Consider the following 26,486-nt stretch of genomic DNA (forward strand, 5'->3'; position numbering starts at 1 on the left):
GAGAAATAATAATTGCTCATGGGTAGGCCAAGCCAAAATAATGAAAATGACAATTCTACCAAATTGAATTTACTTATTCAGTATCAATTAAACTACCAAAGAATTATTTTATGGAACTAGAAAAAAATAATAAAAATCATATGGAAGGACAGAAGGTCAATAATATCAAAGGAATCAATGAAAATAAATGTGAAGGAAGGTGATCCAGCAACTCCAAATTTCAAGCTATATTATTAAGCCTTAATTATCAAAACAATCTGATACTGGCTAAGAAATAGAATGGTAGATTATTTGAATAAATTAGGCACACAATAATCAGTAATAAATGACCATGGTAATCTAATGTTTGACAAAACGGATTCAAGATTTTGGGGTATGGACACAACATTTAACAAAATTGCTGAGAAAACCAGAGAGCAGTTTGGCAGAAAACTAGATACAGATCAAGATTTACATATAAAATTTATGGGAAAATATGCCTGCTAAATGTATGGATAAGGGAAGAGGTTATGACTAAATAAGAGATAGAAAGGATCATAGGAAGTAAAATAGATAATTTTGATTATATGAAATTAAAAAAGTGTTTGTACAAACAAAACTAAATACAACCAAAATTAGAAGAAAGACAGGAAAGACAGAAACTTTCTCTGATAAAGGATTCATTTTTCAAATATATAGGGAAATGGGTCAAATTTATAAAAATAAGTGCCAATATGGTGGAATGGATGGAGCACTGCATTGGGAGATAAAGGGGTTTGTTGAAGTCATTTTTCCACTTTAACCCTCAACTTCCTCATATGCAGAATGAAGGTGCCTGAGTAAGTGACTATACAGAAATCTAGAGAATTCATTATTTCTTAGCATTAAGAAATAAGTCAAATGGGGCGGCTAGGTGGTGTAGTGGATAAAGCACCAGCCCTGGAGTCAGGAGTACCTGGGTTCAAATCTGATCTCAGACACTTAATAATTACTTAGCTGTGTGGCCTCGGACAAACCGCTTAACCCCATTGCCTTGCAAAAAAGTAAAAAAAAAAAGAAATAAGTCAAATAAAATATAAGAACAACAAAAAAGAAAGGAAAAGAAATTCTCAGAAATAAGACTTTAGAAATGAGCATAAATGAGCTTCTAATTTGTTATTATTATTATTTTATTCCATATTTGTGATTTCATTGGTGTAATAATGTTTGAGTGAGGAAACAATTTAGAGTGGCAATTATTTTCTGAATTTTATAGTCTTTTCTGGAACACCAAAAAACTAAATTATTTTCACAGTATTGAATTAGTTAGCATGTGTCAGTGGCCAGACTGAAATGCAGGTTATTTTGACTCCAAAGTTGGCTTTCTGGCATACATTATTATCCCTTATCTAAGAGGTTATCATACAATGAATAAATAGTATGAGGTAAAAGAATGTGAAGAGAAGAATACTTTAGTAAAAAATTGAACAACATGTTATGAAAATCACACTATGGCAAGATCACCAAAAGTGGTTAAGAAGATTGACAAAAGAATGAAAGGAAATTATATAAAATGAATTAAAACCTCTTAAAGGGGAATTAATAAAACAAAAGAACAAATGGGTTTAAAGAATAGTGGACACTGAAAAAGAAAATAGTAGAAGTTGAATATAAAAATTCAGAGATGAGAAAACAAAATTAGAACAAAATCAAAAATAGCCAAATGGGAAGAATATTTGGGTGTCCTAAAACTCTATAGCAACTGACCTTCAAGGATATCTGATAAATCTAAGAATCAACTCCTTCCAAGGAAGCAACAATACACTGAAACAATGAGACTAAATACAAGGAAATCATACCAGAAAATTGCTTGGAAGTAATTGTGTACTAATAAATATTTAACAATAGACTCTAAAAAAAAAAAAGAAATGCATGCAGCAAATCCTTTAAAATTTAATCTGCATTGTTAAAATTTCTCCATCATTTCCTTAAATCTAGAAGACAACAAAGCCACCAATCAAGTCCTAATTTGATCATTTGTTTATTTCTAAAGCATATTCAACAGCTGTCCTTTGAGAATGAGTCTAAATTAGCTCTACCTCAACCCTGCCTGGAAATATTGGAAATAGAAGGCAAATTGCAAATTGTGAGGATACACAGGATACTGTCATAGATAAATACAAAATTTAAATTTCTCAGAAGTTTAGCTGCCAAATTTCAGTGCTTTTATGTATAAGGAAGAATTTTGTTATAGTGTCAAGATGAGACAATTGACTTATTAAGGAATCATAATTTAAATGAAAATACTATGTTCCATAAATCAAGAGAAAAACCATATCCTTGGATAGTGTATGCTGGAAAGTCGAACCCATATTCACAAGAATGTTGCAAAAATGGATAGAAAATATACTCAAGGGAGAAGTTATTGAATATAGGAAATACTTGAAACATAAATGACTATGAATGATTAAAATGAAGAGCTGGAAAACAGTTTATTATGGTTCAAATGCATTTTAAAAACTACGATTTTAAAAAAGGCAATAGTAAAAATATATTGTATCAAAAGAGACAAATAGGAAAAATACATCATAATAAAACATATCACAAAAGATGAAAGGACAATGTTAAATCTATATATATTGAATGGTGTTGCATCTAAGTATTTAAAGGAAAACCTATGAGGAATGTGGAAAGTTCTACATAAAAACAATATTTATACTTAAATGATTTTGATGTGCCTTTTTTAGTTCTTGAAAAAATCTAATATAAAGATAAAGAAATTTTCTATCTGGACATGATGTTAGATTAGTTAATTCTAAGGTGCTTATTAAATAGAACTTTTGATGTTTGTCTATTTTCCAGAATTACATAGTTCCTTATAAAAAAAACCTGACCAGATACTTGAGCATGAAGAAAACACAAGTTAATATAGGCTGATATTTCAAACATTTACTTTATAGATTATTTTCAGTATACATTATAATTAATCAAGGATCATACCTAGGTTCACATCTAAATATAGACTAAATAATAATATCCTGAATTATGAGTAGGGTAAGGGACAAATGACAAAAAACAATTGTTATGGTATAGAGAATAAAAGTGAAGCAACATGTAAAAACACAGCTAAAGCTGTCTTTCAAGGAAAATTTGGATCACTTAATACTTTATTAACAAAGATGGAGCAACTAGTTTACAATGGATAGAATGTTGAACTTCAGAGTAGGAAGACCTGAATTTAAATCATGCCTCAAATTCTTACTAGCTGTGTAACATTATACAAGTCATTCTTAGCCTCAATTTTCTCATCTATAAGAGGAGAATAATAATACTTATCATTAAGGTGTGAGTCTCAGTCTCTCTCTCTCTCTCTCTCTCTCTCTCTCTCTCTGTATGCTTGTGTGAAGTATAGAAAGATGATATAGGCATATATCCATTTTAGAAGGGAAAGAAGGATGACTTGTCCAGGAAAAAAATCAATGATGGACAAGGAGCCTGGTAAAATATCAGGTTGTTTTAAATTGAGAAGGTCATAGGAGATGAAGTTGCATGCAGGATGAGGATCCAGTTGAAAGTTGATGTTGAAATCTGGAAGGTTAGAGGCACAGTTGGGATATAAATGAAAGTTGGGACCTTCTATGGGATCATTTATACATGTATCAATTTCCCAAGGTTCCTTGTTTGGGGGTTAGAAGGAAAAAGACAGATAATCTTCCAAAATATAATTAGGCTCTTAAGGTCATGGGGAATCTCTGATACAGGGACTTCATGTCTTTTGGTTACTTCTCAATAATATCTCTTTTATATTCATCAATTTATGAATTTTAAACTTTTTTATATATTGCACTTCAAATATTTTTTTAAAAAAACAAAGAAAAATGTAGGAAAGAACAAATATGGAAATAATTTAAAAGAATTTTATGTTTGCTATCTTCATTTTCATAATCTTAGGCCTCCAGGTTCATTCATATGGCCAAAAATCTCCCAAACCTCAATATTAAATGCAACCTATTTCACTTTTCTCTTTCTTTCCCCTTTCACCATAGAAAGTAATGTGAATTTTATTCAGAAAGGTACTAATCAGTGAATGAAAGGGTTTATAATGAATTAATACTGGTCTTTCAATATGGGAAATCTCAACAGAAATCATGCAAAAAGGCCACAAGAAATAATGGTAAGCAAATGTTCAGAAGCAAATAATTATCGAACCCAGCAGAATGTCACGTTTGTTTTCAGCCTCAAGGGCTCAAGATCCTTTTAATGGACTCTGCTGGAAAAGATCTGAAGGCTTCCACATCACAAAAGCCCGGAAGGCTGCTAATTTTGGCTTTTTACCAGGCTGACCTATTCATTTGAAAAACAGACTGGTTGCAGACATGGTTTGGGTTTTGATGACAGAAAAAAATAACAATGATGCAAAGGGGAGGTCCTCATAAAAACAGGGGCAGGTGATTTTAGCACTGGTATAGATGGTTCCAAACCCAAGATTTTTTTTTGTTAATTTGGGTAAATATACATGTATGCAAACACATAAATGTATATATTTACATTCCCTCTTCTTATGCATATTTAATGTACCTCTTGAAATGAAGACTTAAATCCACTAGAATCCTAACCAGAGGAGGAATTCATAACCTTTTTTTTTGGTAATGGATCTCTTTGGCAGTGTGGTATAACCTGGGAAATCTTTCTGAGTATATACTCATATGTATATACGCATATATCTATATGTATACATAAATTTTTTAAAAAATCATAATTAAAGGGAGTGTGAAATTTCAATGAAAGGTTTCAATTTCAATGAAAAATAAAAATGTGATTTTTTTTCTCATCCATATTCATGGATCTAAATTCTAGGTTAAGAATTCTTGAATTATGGTAACTGTTTAACTATTAATCTGAAATTACTGGGGTAAATGTCACCAATTCCAAATAACTGAAATTTTTAAATGATCAGACTTTCTCAGTTTAGAATGTTAATCTTTTTTTTTTTTTTGGTTTCTTTTTTGCAGGGCAATGTAGTTAAGTGACTTGCTCAAGGTCACACAGGTAGGCAATGATTAAGTATTTGAGGTTGGATTTGAACTCAGGTCCTCTTGAATCCAGGGTCAGTACTCTATCCACTGCATCACCTAGCTGCCCCAGACTTTCTCAGTTGAGATAACAAGCAATCTAAAATTAAGCTAAAATATTATACTTAACTAAGACTTTGAGGACATCCTGCTTTATAGTGCCAGGAAAAATACTGAGAAATATGGGAAGATTTATATCAATTGATATAAAGTATGCAAAACTAGGAAAAATATTACATATTAAGATATTCCCATGTGAGGAGATCCAGGAACCAGAGGGAAGAAGGATGGTGAAGAACATTTGGATTAATATCAGAACTAGAAGTAATAAGGAACTAAATGTGATGACACTGGTATTCGTTGCTGGAGGTGGGATGCTGGCACTGGGTTGATGGATTACTTGAAATATAGTTCTGAGTTGTAGAAGGGCTAAAGATGAAAGTGTTCATATTAAACTTATCACCAATATTATCTCTGAAGCAAAGATTAGGGGGAGGAACCAGGATGCCTAAGTAAATTTTAGACCTGGAGAAGGTCTGAAACAGTAAGCTAAAATTTCCTTACTGATTGACATTGTGATTGGGTCCATGTATGGTTATCCAGGAGAACTAGTGAGGCTCAGTCTTCAAAAATAAAATAAAATAAAATAAAAAGGAGCCACTATTAACAGTACTCTTCAAAGAAAGTTGAAAATTCACTTTCAGGTGTACTTTACAGGTGCATCTCAATTTTGTATTGGTTGTTCTAATTGTGAAATCCTATAATTCTGTGATATACCTGATGCAAAAGATATCAGTGAAATGTGTGATTGTGAAAGGAGATTGACTATTCATATAAGAATAGAGAGGGATTCCAAATGAACTCCCAAGTGCCAAATTGTTTCTTATAAAATACAAAACAGATTAAATATGCCAAAACTCTTTGGGGAACATGAGAAAGAATTACACATAGGATAAGATGGTACAGATACAGGGTAGTTGGTATTGGTGGTTAGTCCTCATAGCAATGAGATCATGAAACCATCAGTGTTTTATGTGTATATATATATACTAGGGTTTATGAACAGGGAGTTGCATTTTATTATATCATATACTCATGCTTGTATGCTTAGGTTATATTATTTATATTATATAATTTATATATATTATATATAGTTTTGTTAGTGAAAGATTTTAAAAATAGATTATAGAAGAGAATAGATGAAATTTAGAAAAAAGAAAATATGTGGTAGAGAAAGAAAAGTAGATACATGAATTAGAAAATACAGATGATAAAGAAATAGAAAAAGAAAAGCATATTTACATATAGATAAAAAGAAATATTGTAGGAAAAAAGATAATGAATAAAAAGAAAGACAAAGATTATAGATAGAAAAAAGATGATAGATTTTTTTTAGGTTTTTGCAAGGCAAACAGGGTTAAGTGGCTTGCCCAAGGCCACACAGCTAGGTAATTATTAAGTGTCTGAGACTGGATTTGAATCCAGGTACTCCTGACTCCAGGGCTGGTGCTTTATCCACTACTCCACCTAGCCACACCAGATGATAGAATTTAAAAGAGATTTTTGATAGAAAAATATTACAATTAGAAAAAAGAAAGGAAAAATATTTAAATTATGAATAGAGAATGAGAGATGGTAAAGAAATAGAAAAATAAAGTAAAAAGTCACTTTGTAAAGAGAAAAAAAGATGATTAAAAAATAGAGAGACTCTCTAGAGAGGAAAAATAGGTAGAGAAAGAGACTAGAAGAGATCCTCCATTAAAATTCTCCTGTGATTATCAACATTATGATGACTTGGAAATAATCTTAAACCTAGGAAGCAACATGAAATTTTAGTGTGGCATCTAAAGCTTTTTTTTTGTCCTTCATTTTCGAAGAAGACCACATCAGGGAGATGATGCCATGACAAGCGTAGGAATTCAATTTGAGTGAGGGGAATTTTGTGCTGAGTCACAAGCCTCATGTTCTGGGTCCAGTGGCCAGATATGAATCAGGACAACTGGATCTGGCCCTAGATACAAGGCAATCAGGGGTTAAAGTGACTTGTCAAAGGACACACAGCTAGTAAATGGCAAGTGTATGAGGTCAGATTTGAACACCTATATCTTGACTCCAAGGTCGATGCTTTATCTACTGCAGCACCTAGCTTCCCATAGAGTGGAATACAGTGAATGATCTCTTGTTCAAGGACAAGCCTAAGTAAGTAGAGGCTTATCTCAAAGTTAGTCAATAGGTGATAATTTTTTTTCTTCTTACAGCTGTTCCTGAAGTATCATCTGTTAAGAAGTAGAGGCATTGTAGTGAATTAAGAGAACTTTGAGGTATTTTGGATTGTGATTGTTAATAGCTATGGGTGTTCCCTGAAAGACTGCGTAATACAAGAAAGATTTTATGGTAGGGGAAAAAGAGAAAATGTAGAAAATATTTTCCAAAAAAGGGAAGGGAATAGAGCCTGTAAAGTAATAAATATGACCAATAAAGCTAGGTTATGCAATGAATAGAATGCATAATCTGGGAGTCGGAAACACCTAAATTCAAATCTTGCCTCAGACACTAATGAGCCCTAGACAAGTCATTTAATCTTCCTACCTCAGTTTCCTCAATTATAACATGCAATAATAATTTACATGATTCTTGAGAGAAACAAATGAGATAATATTTGTAAAGTGATTAGCGAAGTATTGGCACATAGTAGTTACTATATAAATGATTATTTCTTTAACTCAATTCTTTTAGATCTTTTGTATATAACTAGAGACACAAATATACAGATACATAGAAATACACACATAAACACATTTATATACTATATATATATATATATATATATGTATATATATATATATATATATATACACACACACACACAGACATACACACAAAGATTTATGGCTAAAAAAATGCTTATTTAACATCCATTATACTCAGAGAGATTGCTATTCCAGACACAAGGAAGACATTCAACAGGAGTCCTGCTTTCATGGAACTCATGGTTTCAGAGGAGGGGGATATAAATAAGTCCACAAATAACTCTAAAACTTGATATATATATATATATATATATATATATATATATATATATATATATATATATATATATATTTAAGATACACCATTTCTTTAAGAAAACAAAGTGGTTTATCAGTGAACAGGTCAGAAAAAATTAGTGCATAAAGAAGAGATACAAAAAAATCCACAAATAATTCTAAACTTGATATACATTCAATGTAGATCTATATTTTTAAGATACACCATCTCTTTAAGAAAACAGAATGGTATATCAGTGAAAAGGACAGAAAAATAATGATTGTGTAAGGAAGAGATATTATTGACGTGGTCTATTACTGCTGTTTTGGATCGATATTTTGATGCCTAAAATGAGTTAAAATTACTCTTTTATTATTCATTGTTCTTGAATGTATATATAAAAAAGGTTTTCAGATAGGATTTGTAGAGTTTTGAAGGGAAAATGATCATTAGTGTGTGTGTGTGTGTATATATATATATATATATATATATATATACATATATATATATATATATATATATATATATGAACTGAGATCTCTTTGTCAATAAAAAAGGAGTGATGCCTGGCTTGTCTGGGAATAGTTTACTATTGTAGGCAGAAAAGGGGTCTTATTTAAAAGATGTAATGTGTAATGAAATAGTTTCAATGGCACCAAAGAAAATGGCAGACCATCTTGAGGTCTCCAGAACTCTCAGCAAGATGACTATCTTAGCAAATTTGCATGAATGTGTTTTGTGAGAACAAACAAAGCCATGAGAAATCTTAAACATTTGTAGAACAAAGCTGAGTTGTGACTTTTTATGCAAAGAGCCATTAAACACAGAGCAGGGGAGGAAGAAGAACCAGGTTATAAAAGAGAAAACTGAGGAAAAGAACTGAAGATACAAGCAAGAGTAATAGAAAATCTATTTTTTTGGAATGGTGGCAGTTATAGATATAAGATAGCTAAAGGGATCATTGGAAAGGGAATTGCCCTTCACTGCCACCTAGAGTTGGAGAAAATTGCAGTTTTTCATAGGGGTTTAATTGCTCTCTGCTACCATCTCTGGTTTAAGGAGGAAAAACAGAGGAAGTTTTGAAGACTGTTTTTGATATATCGCCTGATAATACTGATGTCTATCTTTTCATTCTCCTAGAAGAGCCTGACATCAGGAAGGTGATGCCATGACAAACACATTACCTGGATTTGAGTGCTAAGTCAGCAGAATCATCTGGATTCAGTGTCCAGGTACAGGGTAAGATGAGTGGAGATGGCACTAGATGTGAGGCATTCAGGGTTAAGTGACTTGCCCAAGGTCACATGTTTAGTAAGTATCAAGTGTTTGAGACTGAATTTGAACTCAGATCCTCCTGACTTCAGGACTGGTTCTTTATTCATTGTGCCACCTAGCTGTCCAGATTCAATCTGAACAGGATTGCTGCAGCCTCCTTTTTGATTGGACAGGTAAATGAATGATTAATAACTAGCTAGGCTAGCCCAAATATCTCAGACATAATAGTAGGATAAATTTGCAGTTTTTATAGCTTAAAGGCAATTGCTGTTCACAGTAAAACTAATCTTTTTAAAATGCCTTTGTAATTAAGTATGATGGCTAACTAAAAGGATTTATTAAAAGGCTGTATTCAAGTAGAGAGATTTCTCCAGTGAAAGGATGGTGAGGATCAATTTTCCTTCCTCATGGGTTTTCCTGACTGTTTCCTGTAAAATTGTTCCACTTTATATTGTACATTGGTAGGAGAGAATTATTTGACTTTAAGGTATTTTATTATTTATGCATTTGCTTATTTATTTTATTTTTAAGTGAATGGTTAGGTTTAAGATCCCAAAGTATCATTATTGTAAGTAAGTGACTGGTTGAGTAAATATCATATACTATGTAAGTATTTACATAGTTGGATGGATTTAGCTTTGTGATAAGCAGGCTGAATATAGATTCTTTTTTATTTTTTATGAAATATATGTTGTATAAAAATAGCATAGATCCTATAGAAGAAAACATGGTTGGAGGAGGCAAAAATGGTAGATGCAATTCACTGACTTACAAAAGTCAGTGGCATGTCACCATGATGTGTACCATCATGAATCTGCCAAAAATATCACAGGAAGGATTTATGGTTGGATACACTCACTAGATGAGAGCTCCACAGCTAGACTGTAGAAGAAAAAAGAAAATTTTTCTTCCTTAACATTACTGTTAATAGCCTTAAAGGGCAGATGGGTAGCACAGTTGATAGAGTAAGTATCCAGTTAGACCTAAGTTCAAATCCAGCCTTAGACTAGTTTGACCCTGGGCAAGTCACATCCCTGTTTGCCTCAGTTTCCTCATCTAGAAAATGAATTGGAGAAGCAAATGACAAACCACTTCAGCATCTTTGCCAAGAAAACCCCAAAAGGATTCTTGAAGAGTCTGAAAAAGAATAAAAAAACCAAAGGTATTCTGAAAGAGTATGAATTTGCAGTGGTAGGAACTTAGATATTCTAGTATGAGAACAGATGGGAGGAAGGCACCAAAACCAGCTTAAAGTGGAAGAGATATGAAGAAAACATGTGATAAGTGATTAGATTCCATCTGGGGATGGTTATTATAGGTAAATCAGCAAAATTATTTGAGAAGTAGTGGAAATAATATTAGTAGTCAGTGTCTAAAGACTTAGTTTCTGAGGGGCTGAGGTCTATTTGTAGCCTGGGAGGAAAATTCTCTCTGTTACTCTTGTTACTGTTTCCTAGTAAAAATATTCAAATTGACTAGCATTTCCACAGGGCTACTTTTGATGGACTAGATGGATTGAGGTTATTTGGTATTTGTGATTATAGTTTACTTGGTGATAATTTGGGAAAGATCACCATGAGAATTAGCGGAGGATTTAGGATTGAGGATTTTGAAGGAGAGATTGATGAAGGGTAGGAGAAAGGAGGCAGCGCCACTTCTGGTATTTATCCTTGAGTCTCCTGATCTTGTAACATCATTGTGGTTTGGGATATGTTAATGGTGATTTTCAGTTGACTGTTACCTCTTCTTCAGTAATTATCCCTACGATTAGTGAAGCACTAGGTCTTGCTGCAATTTTAGTAATTCATGATCTTTTGTAATTTAGTAACTCATATGCTTCATCTGAGATCATTTCATCTCCAAGTGTATGAAGTGTCTCTATCAGGAGATAAAAAAGACAACAGTGACATGTCCCTATCCCCACATAAGAGATTTGCATTCTAATTGGGGATGCACATTAGAATCACACATTTCCATTCATTGTACATGAAAATGAATCCTAATATAACAGCACAAAAAGATATGAAATATAACTTCCATGATTACTAGTGATTCAATGTGTTATCTGTTTGGTTCTATGGAATCTCTGAGTTTGACTTTAGAGGTCATCTTATTTCATTCATTGTATAAATCCTTCCTGTGATATTTTTGGCAGATTCATGATGGTACACACCATGGTGACATGTCACTGACTTATGTAAATCAATGAATTGCATCTACCATTTTTGCCTCATCCAACCATGTTTTCTTCTATAGCATCTTGTAGAGTCCCAGTTCCCTCAATCTTCCCCAGGCAAAAGTTGAAGGGGCAGGAGACAAGGATTACAAAGGAGACAAGTACTCCATGAAGATCTCCAAGTGCTCCTTTTATTACCAGAATAAAAGTGCTTAAATACCTTTCCAGTCTCTAACCCACTCCCACTCCCATGGTACTTAGGAAAACAACCTTCTGATGCTCAAAGGCACCAGGTGATGATAATAATAATTTACAATGGTCCCCAACAGCATCTATGCTATTTTATACATCATATATTTCATAAAAATAAAAAAAGAACCTATAATCATCCTGCTCATCACAAAGCTAAACCCATATTGATTTGGTCAATTCCAAGTCTCTGCAGCTGTTAAAGGAATCAATTTAGCAAGGCAGGTAATTATTCAATGCATCTGTAAATCACCAACCAACCACATGTTTTGTTTCTCTGATGAATATTTTGAAACCATTTTTCCAATGGAGTCTGGTCTGGTTCTGTCTTTGAAAAATAAAGGTTTTGTCCTAGATCAAAGCTTCCCATCTTCATATGCTATCATGCCAGGTGCAGCAAAGAGTGGGAGAATCTTCAGTTACATTAATTATTCTAGCAAGTCTAGAAATAAATGTGTTGTAGGTGCAGTTACTGAAGACCTTGTTCTTAGGACCATCTTTATTATGAAAAAATATAGCTCTTAAATGATTTTGAGGGGCCTTTATCAAAATATGAAATTTGGTCTTTTATTGAATAAGACTTAATATTCCATAAGTAGAGCACCACAACTTTGTTTATTTTAATTGAAGGTTTTTTGCCTCTAGTTCTTTTCTTAAAGAAACTCAAATAACATTTTAGTCCAGAAATTAAAATTGTTATTTGCTTGTCTCTTGTTTCTCTTCAAAGAGAACGGGAAGGTATTATCATAGTTTTTCTTTTTGTGTTTATTAAAATTTTAGAGTTTAATTTCACCTAGAATCTAGGTGAAGTAAATTGCACAAGCTGACGGATAATATTGTTATAAATTGGCATTAATATTTTCATCACTTGACTCCTGGACCACCATTGAACCTGTTATATCATCTATTAAAATATTAATTTAGAATTTAGCAGAATTAGAAGAACTTCAATTTTCCATGAGGGAAAAGAATCTGGTATTTATATTCCACAAGAGGATTAAAGTATTAATGAAATAAACTTGGTAGAAAAAGAACTAAGGAGTTGAGAAAAATAATCTAAAAAGTTTTTGAACAGACTGAATGGTTTGTAAGTCCAAGACATAAAGAGGACACCCAAAGTCATTGGAGGTTATTGGATGGGCTCATTTATATGATGCCCCTGACTTTTTGTCTCTTTCTTATCTTAGATGAAGCAGGATAAATGAAGAACATAGAGAAAGAGATGGATATAAATATTATTTTACCTCTCCACTGCCTCACACTTCTTTAATGTGGAAGAATGGTGTGAATAGGGTGTTACTTAAGAGAGAAAAATAGCTTTAAGTATGTCACTAAATCACTCTCTCATTTTTTACAGTGTAGCTCTCAGTTTTCCTTTTTAGTAAAAATTCCTCTTATGAAGTTACTACATGTTTTTGTTACTTTACCTACAGACTTCTGATCAGAGAAGCAGAGATTAAGATTTATTGGCATCTCCTCAGGGGCTAACCAGTCCCATTTACTCATTATACAAATGAGAAATCAGAGGCCCAAGGAGATTAGGTGACTTCACTTAGAGCACAGTGTAAGACTTTGAAAAAGAATTTGAGCCTGTTAATCTAGAGCTAGTTCACTTTTCCATGTAAAACTATGTTGCCTCCGTTTGCTATCACAATCTTTAGCTATTGTGGAGGACTATAACTTCTCCCAAGAGGTGGTTTTGGGGCACTTAGTGCAACCTGATTATCAACTTAAAAGGGTTTTTTCAAAGAGCACATAATGGATAAGGTTGTGCCAGTAAATATTTGTTAACCAACTCTAAAAAAAATCTATATATGATATGCTTTACTAACCTTTCCTCTGTCACTTTCTTAAATACAGACAGTGAACAAAATGATGAATCAAATTCTGATTTGTAACATTTGCTGATTGGGAGGTATAGATGCTCATACTGAAAATTTAATAATTCACTCTTCCAAGCCAGTTTGAGCTGCCTCTAAGGACACCACTGAATGAGTTTTTCTTTTAACATATAAAGCACAGGGAAGAGAAGTTGATCTGTATCAGATTGTTAGAAATGGGGTGCAGAATTTAGCTAAATTATATCAAAGGATCATAGATTAAAAGATAGAAGAGACCTGTAAAGCTAGGTGGTTGAATCTCCTCATTTTACAGTTGAGGAAATGGAGAAGAAGAGATGAGAAGCATCTTGTTTTAGTTCATACAGAAACTAAGTAGCAGAGTGATGATTTGAACCCAAATCTGTTGATCTGGGTTCTATCTATCTGTACCACCCAATGTGGACTCATTTATCACTGCAGTGTTTTTTTTTTAGCAGATCCATGACTAGCAGAAATGGTGTTTCACCCCAAGAATTAAAATGCTGAAACCTTTGGAACAGGACCCAGTAAAGTTGATTTACAGCAGAGGGCCATAAGAATTCACAATACCTTTTGATGTATTATAGAGGTGTCAGTGATAGGGCAGTAAGCCTATTTTTTAGTGCTGAAGGTGTTGGGTTGCAGCTGAGGGAAAATAGCGGATGTTGGCATTCCCTTAGCTGGCAGAATTCCAGTAATGAGCAGTTCTGTTGCCACTGAGGACTGCATGTCCATCAGTCATGTTGGAGTCCTGAAGTACAGCCAAAGAATAGTTTCTAAAAAAGTGGACTGAACAGTCTGGAATTCAGTCCATATGAGAGTCATCGTTGTTATTGTATAACCTATATCAGATTACTTGCTGACTTGGGGAGGAGAGAGAGAAGAAAGGGAGGAAGAAAATTTTACAAAAATGAATGTTGGAAATGATCTCTACATGTAATTGGAAAAAAATTTAAAAACAAAAAAATAGAAAGTCATTATTGAAGACTCTTGAATGTTAGTGTCATGTTCAAAAACTTGCTTCTCTACTGGTCAGGTGATAATTCGCTCTTTAGAGAGATCAGCATGTACCTTTTATAGAGAATTTTGTCTTTTAAGACATTCTTTATATTTTATTTTTTGAATCTATTTTATTTTTTCAATTACATACAAAGATAGTTTTCAGCATCTATCTTTTTTGTAAGCTTTTGAGCTTGACATTATTCTACCTCCCTCCCTTTCCTTTTCCTACCCCATGACAGCAAGTAATCAGGTATAGGATATATTGGTGCAGTCATGTTTAACTTATTTCCAAATTATTCATGTTGTGAAAGGAGAAACCAACATAAAATAAGTTTTAAAAAGTGAAAATAGTATACTTTAGTGTGCTTCCAGACTTCATAGTTTTTTCCTCTGGATGTGGATTCCATCACAAATCTTTTAAATTTGTCCAATCACTGAATTGCTGAAAGGAGCTAAGTTCATCATAGTTGCTCATCACACAATGTTGCTGTTAACATGTACAATATGCTCCTGTTCACTTCACTCAGCATTACTTCATGCAAGTCTTTCCAGGATTTTCTGAAGTTGGTCCACTCATTTCTTACAAAACAATAATACTCCATTACATTCATATACCATAATTTGTTCAGCCATTCCCCAATTAATGACATCCCCTCATTTTCTAATTTTTGCCATCACAAAAAGAGCTGCTCTAAATATTTTTGTACATGTGGGTCCTTCTGCCTTCTTTATGATTTCTTAGAGGTCTAGACCCAGGAGTGATATTGTTAGATCAAAGGGCATAACGATTTATTGTTCTTTAGAAACAGTTCCAAATTGCTCTCCAGAATGATTAGATCAGTTCACAGTTCCACCAACTGTACATTAGTGTCCCAGTTTTCCCTTATCCTTTCTACCATAGATCATTTTGCTTTTTTTGTCATTTTAGCCAATCCAATAAGTATACGGTAACACCTCAGAGTTATTTTAATTTGCATTTCTCTAATCAATAATGATTTAGAACATTTTTATATGACTATAAATAGCTTTAATTTTTTTCATCTGAAAACTGTTCATATTCTTAGACCATTTATCAGTTGGGGACAGTCTTTTTTTTAAATTAAGATTTTAATGGACAGAAATTTATTTTCTTCATATCCAACCTTCAAATTGGGGAAAAGAAAGATTATGTAATAAATATATATTTATTACATTTCTATTATATACATACATAACTACATATATGTGAATATACACATACTTCATGGCTATGTTCAAATGTGTGTGTGTGTGTGTGTGTGTGTGTGTGTGTGTGTGTGTGTGTGTATGCGTGTATCTTATTCTGCACCTCAATCTATCATTTCTTTGTTAAGTGGTCGCTATGGCTAGTATGCTTCATCACTGCTTTTTGGAATCATGGCCCAAGATTGTGTTGATCAGAGTTCTTATAAACTTTGTTTGTCCTTAAAGTGTTACTGCATAAATTGTTCCTCTGGTTCTGTTCATTTCAGTCTTCAGTTTATATAAGAGCATTAAGTCATCACATTTTATATTCCACCTGCCAAACAGTCTGAGGACTTATATACTAGGCTAATTGTTTTCAGGGAGAGAGATGGAACTTTTGTCACTCTCACCATATAGAATTGTTTGTTTGGGCAAGTACTTTTTAGTTTGCTTGCTTGTTCCAACTTGTATTTTATAAATAGCATTCCTAAATTTCATTTTTCTGCCAGAAATACCCTTACAGGAAGTGATTACTAAATATATTTATTTAGAAAGATCCAGATTTATGTCCTTGATAATTAAGATGGCTTAATTTTATAGCTCTATATACTTTTTCCCAGGCTAATAGTAAATTAAAGAAAAAACTTCCCTTAGAATCTTTTGCTCAAGATGAATTCAAATAAAGCTGTATATAAAGAGCAGAAACAGGATTCAAATCCAAGTTCTTTGATTCCCAATCCACTATTTCCATTGTAACATGTTATTTCCCAAGGTGGTTATATATGTGGATCAATAACCAAATTCAGAAAGTCTCTTCTATTAGCTGGGAATAGTTTCACAATATGAATCCAAATCGCATTAAATTTGGGGTGGCTAGGTGGCGCAGTGGATAGAGCACTGGGCTTGGAGTCAGGAGTACCTGGGTTCAAATCCGACCTCACACTTAATAATTACCTAGCCATGTGGCCTTGGGCAATCCACTTAACCCCATTGCCTTGAAAAATCTAAAAAAACCTAAACCAAATCACATTAAATTTAATCAATCAATCATCAAGAAAAAGACTCCACACAGTAATGGATCTACATATAAAATGTCCAGATAAACCAAGCTTATATACCAGCCCTCAAAGAAATAAGCTAGTTGAGTGTTTAGGAGATTGGAGTGGGTTATCCTTAGGGAATTATAGCCTTTCTTTCCCCACTCTCCAGATTTCAGAATCCCCACATCATAGCCTCAGTCATCCTGCATTAGTTTCAACTTTAGGGTAAGATAACCTAGGCTCCTAATTTTGGCTTTTATTAACAATTATCAATAATTAGCAATAAGGTATGATGCCTTATATGTCTTGATAGATAGTAAAAGTATGTAGAATTGAATTAGTAATCTAAGGAGTTCCATTTTATCACTTCCTCTTCAAATGTACTCTACAATTTATTAATTCTGGCATGTGAATTTTAGGTGGAAATAAAGAGATGCATAATACAGTCAATAAATCACCAACATTTTTAAAATCTCTACCACATGCCAGTCATTATGCCAGGTAGTGGAGGACCAAAGACACAAATGGGTCTATCCCTGACTTCAAGGAACTTACATTCTATCAGGGAAGATAATATATATACATATATATATATGAAAGATGTATACACAAAAATACAAGGTAATTTTGGGGAGCTAGGAACTTGTGAGAGTGGGAGAGTTAGAAGATTTCCTAAACCATATAATGTTGTTGTCTCTTTGGTGTTGGAAATGCATATAGACATAAATATTTCTGTCTGGGTCTCCCTAGAAGAGGTGCTTCAGATCTCCAGATGTACTAAAAGATGTTGGCCATTTTTTTGTTCTCATAAGAACTGACTATAGACTTCAAAGTTCTTGTCAGGTCAATATAACCATAGCAGTAGCATTCCAGTCTGCTTTCTGTTTCCTAATGTGACCCAATTGTCTGAATATCTTTTGTTTGGGGGGGGGGCAATATGGCAGTGTGAAGGCAGCATTTCCCAGGAACTCCTTCCCCAGGGAACTCCAAAAGCCATTAAATTATGACTCTAGCCAAAATTTAGAGGGGCAGAACTCACAGAAAGACTGTGATACATTTCCCCAGTCCAAGATAACTTAGAACTTCCATGGGAAAGGTTTTTTTTCACCAGGATTGGGAGTTGGAAAAATTCCTGGTCTCAGCCCAGGAACAGCTTGAAGGGGCAGGGAGAGAATTTGATTAGATCAGAATGAGTGTAGAGTGAAGATCATCATCAGCAGAACCTGCAGCAAGAATAGGGAGAAACCAACCTGCACCTCCAGAGCATAGCCCACAGACAGTAAGGGGGCCAAGGGAGAAGGCAGAAATATCTCTGCTCTCCCTGGGGGCAGGACCTTGCTGTTTACCCACACTCAGATCCAGATTGAAGTTTGGGGTTCCAAACTAAGGTAGCTCAGCAGGGCTCCTATTTACAACTCCAGGGCAGAGGGTAGTTCTGTGGTCATCTACATATCAAAGCACAGGCAAGAGAGCATAAGACCTTGGAGGAATAAAGGTTCCAGTGGGGTGTCCCCCCAAAAAACCCTAAAGCCTTGGGAGTGCTGTAAATTAGTCTTGTGCAGTGGAAATGAGTAACCAACAGAAAAAGAAGAATTTGACCATAGAGAATTACTTTAGTCCCATGGAAGATCAAAACACATACTCAGATGATGGCAAAATTGAAGTTTCCATATTCAAAAACCTCCAAGAGAAATAGAAAATGGGCTCAGACTATGGATAAGCTCAAAAAAGACTTTGAAAATCAATTAAGGGAAGTGGAGGAAAAATTGGGAGGAGAAATGAGAGTGCTGCAGAAAAATCATGAAAAAACAACAGCTTGGTGAAAGAAATACCAAAAAATACTGAAGAAAATGATATGTTAAAAACAAGTTTAGGTCAAATGGAAAAAACAAAACAAAACAAAAGGCAAATGAGGAGAAGAATGCCTTAAAAAGCAGAATTGGCCAGTTGGAAAAGGAGATAAAAAAAAGCTCTCCGAAGAAAATTACTCCTTCAAATGCAGAATGGAACTAAAGGAAGCTGATCACTTTGCAAGAAATCAGGAAGAAATAAAACACTTCCAAAAAAGCCAAAAATTAGAAGAAAATGTGAAACATCTCACTGGAAAAACAGCTGACCTCAAAAACAGATCCAGAAGAAATAATTTGAAAATTACTGGACTATCTGAAAGCCACAATCAGGAGAAGAGCCTAGATTTCATTTTTCAAGGAATAATACAGCAAAATTGCCCTGAGATCCTCGAAGCAGAGGGTAAAATAGAAATCGAGGGAATTCACTGGTCACCTCTTGAAAGAGATTTCAAAAGAAAAACTTCCAGGAATATTATAGCCAAATTCCAAAACTCCCAAATGAAAGAGAAAATTCTAAAAGCTGCCAGAAACAATTCAACTACCAAGTCTTGATAGGATTACACAGGATCTGGCAGTATCTACATTTGCAGTATCTACATAGTAGGGATTGGAATATGATATTCCAGAAGGCAAAAGATCTTGGTTTACAACTGAGAATCAACTACCCAGCAAAACTGAACATCCTCTTTCAAGGGAAAAAATGGACTTTCAGTGAAACAGGGGACTTTCAGACTTTCCTATTGAAACAAGCAGAACTGAACAGAAAGTTTGATCTTCAAGTACAGGACTCTGGTGAACCATGGAGGGGGGGAAGGACTAACTATGTGAAACAATGATATTGAACTTTTTGTATTCCTGCATGGGAAGGAGATAATGATAACTCATATAAACTTTCTCATTTATAAGAGCTATTAGAAGGAGCAGGACATAGGAAGGAATGGAATATAATAGTATTACCAGTAAAAAGATGGAGTCAAAGGGTAATAAAGGAAAGTACTGGGAGGAAGGGAAAGGAGATGAAGAAGAAGCTAAGAAATTTCACCTAAGAGTCAAGAAAAAGCTTTTTCAATGGAGTGGAACAGGGGAAAGCAAGGGGGAATGAGTGAGCCTTCATTCTCATCAGAAATGGCTCAGATAGGAAATAACATATACACTTAATAGGGTATAGAAATCTATCTTACCCTAGGGAAAAACGAGAAGAAAGGGAATGGGATAAGGGCGAATGGGGGGAGGGAAGGGGGAAAATAGGAAATCGAAGAGAGGGAAGATTGTGGTAGAGGGTACTCAGATACAACACACTTTTGGACAAAGCCAGGATAAAAGGAGAGAGAGAGAATAGAATAAATGAGTAGGGAGGAATAGAATGGAGGGAAATACAGCTAGTAATAGCAACTGTTGGAAAAATATTGAAGTAACTTCTCTGGTGGACTTATGATAAAGAAAGCAACTCACCCCAGAGATAGAGCCATTGGAATCTGAACCCAGTCTGAAGTACATTTTTTCTCTTTCTCACTATTCTTGAGGCTTCTCATCTTCTTTGGGGGGGAACCTATCTTTACTCCTATAAAAAAATTTTTGTAATATAAAATAAATCATGAACAGAAAACATAAAATGAAATTAAAAAAATAAAAAAATATCCTTTGAGCAGAACAAAGTCTTCCTATCCCATTTCACTCCCTTTATGTACATTATCCAACTGTGACTCTGACCTTGAAAGACTGAAAACCCATAAATGAATAATCAATGAATTGTGACATCATATATTGAGTCATCTTGCTTCAAGACTCTCCCTCCTCTAGTCACTCCTCTATTTAGCCATCCAATTGGTCTTCATTCATTAAATTCCAGTGGTTCCCTATGATGTTCAGAATCATATATAAAATTCTCTGTTTGGCTCTTAAAGCCCTTCATATCTTTGGAACCTACCACCTTTTCCATCTTATACCTTACTCTCCTCCACATATTTTGGAATAGGGATCACTCATACTGACTCCCTTGATTTTCCTTATATGTGATATTCCATTACCAGATTCTTGACATTTTTAATGATTGCTGCCATGCCTAGAATGTTCCCTCTCCTGTCATATTGACTTGCTTGTATCTTTTTCTTTTTTAATATTTTATTTATTTGTTTTTCCAACTACATTCAATGCAGTTTTAAAAATCTTTTTTTTTACCTGCAAGGTTCTGAGATTTACATTTTTCTCCCTCCCTCTTTCCCTTCCCTCCACCTTCCCCCTGACAGAAAGCAATCTGTTATAGGCTCTACATTTATAACCATACTAAACATAGATCCATATTGATCATGTTGTGAGAGAAGAATCAGATCCATAGAAAACAATAGAGAGAAAAAATGACATCATACAAAAGACAACATTTAAAAATTGAATATAATAAGCTTTTATCTTCATTTAAACTCCACAACTCCTTCTCTGCAAAAGGGTGGTATTTTCCATCACAAGTCTTTTAAAATTGTCTTTGATTATTGTGCTGTTGAAAGGAACAAGTCCAACATGGTTAATCATGTTTTATTTAGTATGTATTCTGTTCTTCTGGTTCTGCTCATTTCACTTAGCATCAATTCATGCAAGTCTTTCCAGGCTTTTCTGAAATCCCATCTCTCATGTGTGTTCCATCACATACACATACCACAAATTATTCATTCATTTCCCAATTGATGGACATCCCCTCAATCTCCACTTCTCTGCCACTACAAAAAGTTGCTGTTAATATGAATATGTGATTTTTACCCTTTTTCATGATTTCTTCAGGATAAAGGCCATATTGCTTGATCAAAGGATCTGCAATTTTTATTGACCTTTGGCATATGCAAGTTGCTCTCTAGAAAAACTGGATCAGTACACAACTTCACCAACAATGCATCAATGTCCCAGTTTCCCCTTCTGACATCGATCATTTTCCTTTCTAATCACATTGGACAATCTGAGAGGTGTGAGGTGGTATCTCAGAGATGTTTTAATTTGCATTTCTCTGATCAATAATGATTCAGAGTAATTTCTCATATGATTATAGATAGTTTTGATTTCTCTATCTGAGAATTACCTTTCCACATCTTTTTGACCATTTATCAATTGGGGAATGACTTATTATTTTTATAAATTTGACTCAGTTTTCTATATATTTTAGTCAGAAAAACTAGTTGTAAAAATTGTTTCCCAACTTACTATATTCCTTTTAATCTCGGTTGCAAGGTTTTGCTTGTGCAAAACCTTTTTTAATTTAAGGTAATCAAAATTAATCAGTTTTTTAAAAAAAATGTTATCTATGTTTTCTTTGATCATCAACTGCTCCCCTTTCCAAACATCTGACAGGTAAATTGTTCCTTGTTCTCCTAGTTGATTTATAATATTATACTTTATGTCTAAATTCTGTATCCATTTCTACCTTATCTTGGTATAGAGTTTAAGATGTTGGTCTATGCCTAGTTTCTGTTATACTATCTGCCAAATTTCCCAGCAGTTTTTTTTTATTAAAGAGTGAGTTTTTATCCCAGAAGCTAAAATCTTTGGGTTTGTCAAGCAGTAGATTACTACAGTCATTTATTGTTGTCTCTTTTATACTTAATCTATTCCACTGATCTACTCCTCTATTTCTTAGTCAGTACCAAACAGGTTTGATGACTGATGCTTTAGTATAATTTTAGATCTGCCTTCCTTTGCACTTTTTTCCATGAATTCCCTTGATATTCTTGACTTTTTGTTACTTTATATAAATTTAGTTACTAATTTTCCTAGCTCATTAAAGTAATCTTTTGGAAGCTTGATTGGTATGACACTAAATAAGTAATTTGATTTAGGTATAATTATCATGAGCAATTAATATTTGCTCAGTTATTTAGATTGATTTTATTTGTGTGTAAAATATTGTATAGTTGTTTTTATAAAGTTTCTAAGTTTGCCTTGGCAGGTAGACTCCCAAGTATTGAATGTTATTTGAAGTTATTTGAAATAGAATTTCTCTTTCCATCTCTTGCTGTAGATCTTATTTGTAGTATATAGAAATGCTGAGAATTTATGTGGGTTTATTTTATATCCTTCAACTTTGTTTAAGTTGCTAATTGTTTCCAGTCATTTTCAGACGTTCTTTTTTTTCCCTTTTTTTCCTTAGGTTTTTTTGCAAGGCAAATGGGGTTAAGTGGCTTGCCCAAGGCCACACAGCTAGGTAATTATTAAGTATCTGAGACCGGATTTGAACCCAGGTACTCCTGACTCCAGGGCCGGTGCTTTATCCACTACACCACCTAGCCGCCTTACAGACGATTTTCTAGGATTCTCTAGGTATACCATCAAATCATCTGCAAAGAGAATTTTGATTCTTCATTACTGATTCTGGTTCCTTCGATTTCTTTTTCTTCTTATTGCTAAATCTTAGATTTCTAATACAATATTGAATAATAGTGGTAATAACAGGCATTCTTGTTTCCATCCCTGATCCCATTGGGAATACTTCTAGCTTATTCCCATTACATATAATTTTTGTTTATGGTTTTAGATAGATACTGCTTATCATTTTAATGAATACTCCATTTATTTTTATGCTCTCTAGTATTTTTAATAGGAAAGGGTGCTGTATTCTGTCAAAAGCTTTTTCAGCATTATTGAGATAATTATATGATTTCTGATAGGTTTGTTATTAAACCATCCCTGTATTCCTGGTCTAAATTCTGTTTGATCATAATGTATTATCTTAGTGATAACTTGCTGTAATCACTATGCTAATATTTTATTTAATTTTTTTGCATCCATATTCATTGAGGAAATTAGTCTATAATTTTCTTTTTCTGTTTTGACTCTTCCAGGTATCAGCATTACATTGGTGTCATAGAAGGATAGTTCATATAGAATTGGAACTAATTATTCCTTGAATGGTTGGTAGAATTCATTTATGAATCAATCTATCCTTGGAGAATTTTTCTTAGGGAATTCATTGAAGACTTGTTCAATTTCTTTTTTCTGAGGTGAGGTTATTTAAATATTTAATTTCCTCTTCTTTTAACCTGGGAAGTTTATATTTTTATAAATATTCATCCATTTTTTTACTTAGAGTATCAAATTTATTGGCATATAATTAGCAAAATAGTTTTGAATTATTATTTTAATTTCCTCTTTCTTGGTGGTGTATTTACCTTTTTCACTGTTGATGCTAGTAATTTGGTTTTCTTCCTTCTTTTTTAAAATAATATTATCCAAAGGTTTATCTATTTTATTTTTTTTCATAAAACTAACTCTTTGTTTTATTTATTAATTCAATAGATTTCTTGCTTTCAGTTTTTTTAATTTCACTTTAAACTTCAGAATTTCTAATTTGGTATTAAACTGGGTATTTTTAATTTGTTCTTGCTCTAACTTTTTTAGTTGCATACTAAGTTCATTGATACCCTTTTCCTCTATTTTATTCATGTAAGTATTTAGAGATATAATATTTCCTCTAATAACTGCTTTGATTGTATCCCATGAGTTTTGAAATATTGTCTCATTATTGTCATTGTCTTGGATAAAATAAAAAATTCTTTCTATGATTTGTTGTTTGACCCACTCATTCTTTAAAATGATGTTATTTACTTTCCAATTAGTTTTTCTATGTAGTTTACATGATCCTATATTGCATATGATTTTTATTGCATCATGATCTGAAAAGGATGCATTCAGTCTTCTGGATTTCTGCATTTGTATTATGAGTATTTTTAAAATGGTCTAAATCATGGTCAATTTTTGTGTAGATGCCATGTATGGCAGAAAAAATTGTATTTTCCTTTCGATTCCCATTCAAAATTTTTCCCCCAGAAATCTATCCAGAGGTCTAAGTTTTCTAACATTTTTATTCACCTCCTTAACTTCCTTCTTGTTTATTTTATGGTTAGATTTATCTAATTCTGAGAGAGGAAGGTTGAGGTCCCCTCTCACTAGAGTTTTGCTTTCTATGTCTTCCTGTAACTCATTAACTTCTCCTCTAAGAATTTGGATGCTGTACCACTTGGTGCATGCACATCTAATATTGAAATCACTTCATTGTCTATTTTACCTTCCTTATTTCTTTTAATGAGATGTTTTTGCAACTGCTTTGTCTGAGATAAAGATTGCTACCCCTTCTTTTTTCACTTCAGTTGAAGAATAATATTCACTGCTCCAACCTTTTAACTTTACTCTGCGTGTATCTCTTTATTTCAAGTGTGTTTCTTGTAAGCAGCATATTTAAGGATTCTGTTTTTTAATCCATTCTGTTATCCACTTCTGTTTTGTGGGAGAGTTCATCCCATTCACATTCACAGTTATAATTACCATCTCTTTATTGCCCCCCATACTATCTCCCCTCCATTTGTATTTTTCCCCTTCATTCTTCTTATCCCTCTTCCCTAGTATTTTGCTTCTGAATATTGCTTCCCTCAATGTCTTTTCCCCCTACTATTCACGACTCTCCCTGATCCATTTCCCCCTTTTCCTTCCCTACTTCTATTAGTCCCTCCTTCCCTCACCCCTGCCCCTACTTTTTCCCCTCCTATGATTTGAAAGGTAAGATATATTTCTAAAATCATCTGAATGTATTAATATCTCTTTGAGGCAAATCCAATGAGAGTAAGATTCAGGCAAGGCTCACCTCCTTCCTTATTTCCTGCTATTGGAATAGGTCCTTTGCACCTCTTCATGTGATGTAATTTACCCCATTCAACTTCCCCCCATCCTCCCATATCTTTAAAACAGTTCCCCCTTTTTGAATGAGATAAAATTTTTAAAAATCATTCCATCAAATTCATGGACATACCATGGATGTCCAAACCTTCAGTCTAAGTATATTCCCTCTAATAGAGTTATAATTCTTAAGAGTTATGAGAATCTTCCTCCCAGGTATGGATGTAACCAGTTCAATCTTCAATAGCAGTCTATTTCTTTTCCCCTGTTTGCCTTTCCATTTGTCTCTTGAGCCTCCTGTTTGAAGATTAAATTTTCTGTTCAGCTCTGATCTTTTTATCAGGAAAATTTGAAAGTCATATTTTTTTTAAAATGTCTATTTTTCCCCCTAAAAGAGAAGACCCAGTTTTCCTTGTTAGTTGATTCTTTGTTGTAATCCAAACTCCCTTGCCCTCCAGAATATTCCAGACCCTTTGATTTTTTTTTTAATGTTGATGCAGCCAGGTCCTGTGTAAATCCTAACTGGGACTCCTTGTTATTTGAAATGCTTCTTTCTGATTATTTGAAGGATTTTCTCCCTTATCTAATAATTCTAGAGTTTGGCCACAATATTCTTCATTTTGGGATCCCTTTCAGGAGGTGATTGATGGATTCTTTCTTTTTTTTTAGATTTTTGCAAGGCAGATGGGGTTAAGTGGCTTGCCCAAGGCCACACAATTAGGTAATTATTAAGTGTTTGAGACTGTATTTGAACCCAGGTACTACTGACTCCAGGGCGGGTGCTTTATCCACTGTGCCACCTAGCTGTCCCCCACTGTGCCACCTAGCCACCCCAATGGATTCTTTCAATGACTATTTTGCCCTCTGGTTCTAGGATATTGGATAGTTCTCCTTAACTGTATCCTGAAGAATGGAGTCCGGGTTCTCTTTTTGATCAAGGTTCAAAGTAGTCCTATCATTCTTAAATTGTCTCTCCTTGATTGATTTTCCAGGTCAGTGTTTTACCAATGAGGTTATTTTACATTTTCTTCTATTATTTTTTAAATTTTGTTTAATAGATTGTTAGTGTATAATGAAATCATTAGCTTCCACCGATCCCAGTTTATTTTTCAGAGAGGCACTTTCTC

The 26,486-nt window shown here is 33.7% G+C and overlaps 1 long non-coding RNA gene across 1 annotated transcript in view; it reads right to left on the minus strand.

Annotated features, from left to right (window-relative positions):
- LOC141516097 (uncharacterized) overlaps positions 1-20,394 on the minus strand; it is a 77,520-nt gene extending 57,126 nt beyond the window's left edge. The window contains exon 1 of the long non-coding RNA XR_012476610.1: positions 20,164-20,394. This is a non-coding gene — a long non-coding RNA (uncharacterized LOC141516097). The remainder of the gene's footprint in view (positions 1-20,163) is intronic.
- Positions 20,395-26,486: the final 6,092 nt, after the last annotated feature.

Source organism: Macrotis lagotis, chromosome 3, assembly GCF_037893015.1.
Source record: "Macrotis lagotis isolate mMagLag1 chromosome 3, bilby.v1.9.chrom.fasta, whole genome shotgun sequence".
Taxonomy (NCBI): Eukaryota; Metazoa; Chordata; class Mammalia; order Peramelemorphia; family Peramelidae; genus Macrotis; species Macrotis lagotis.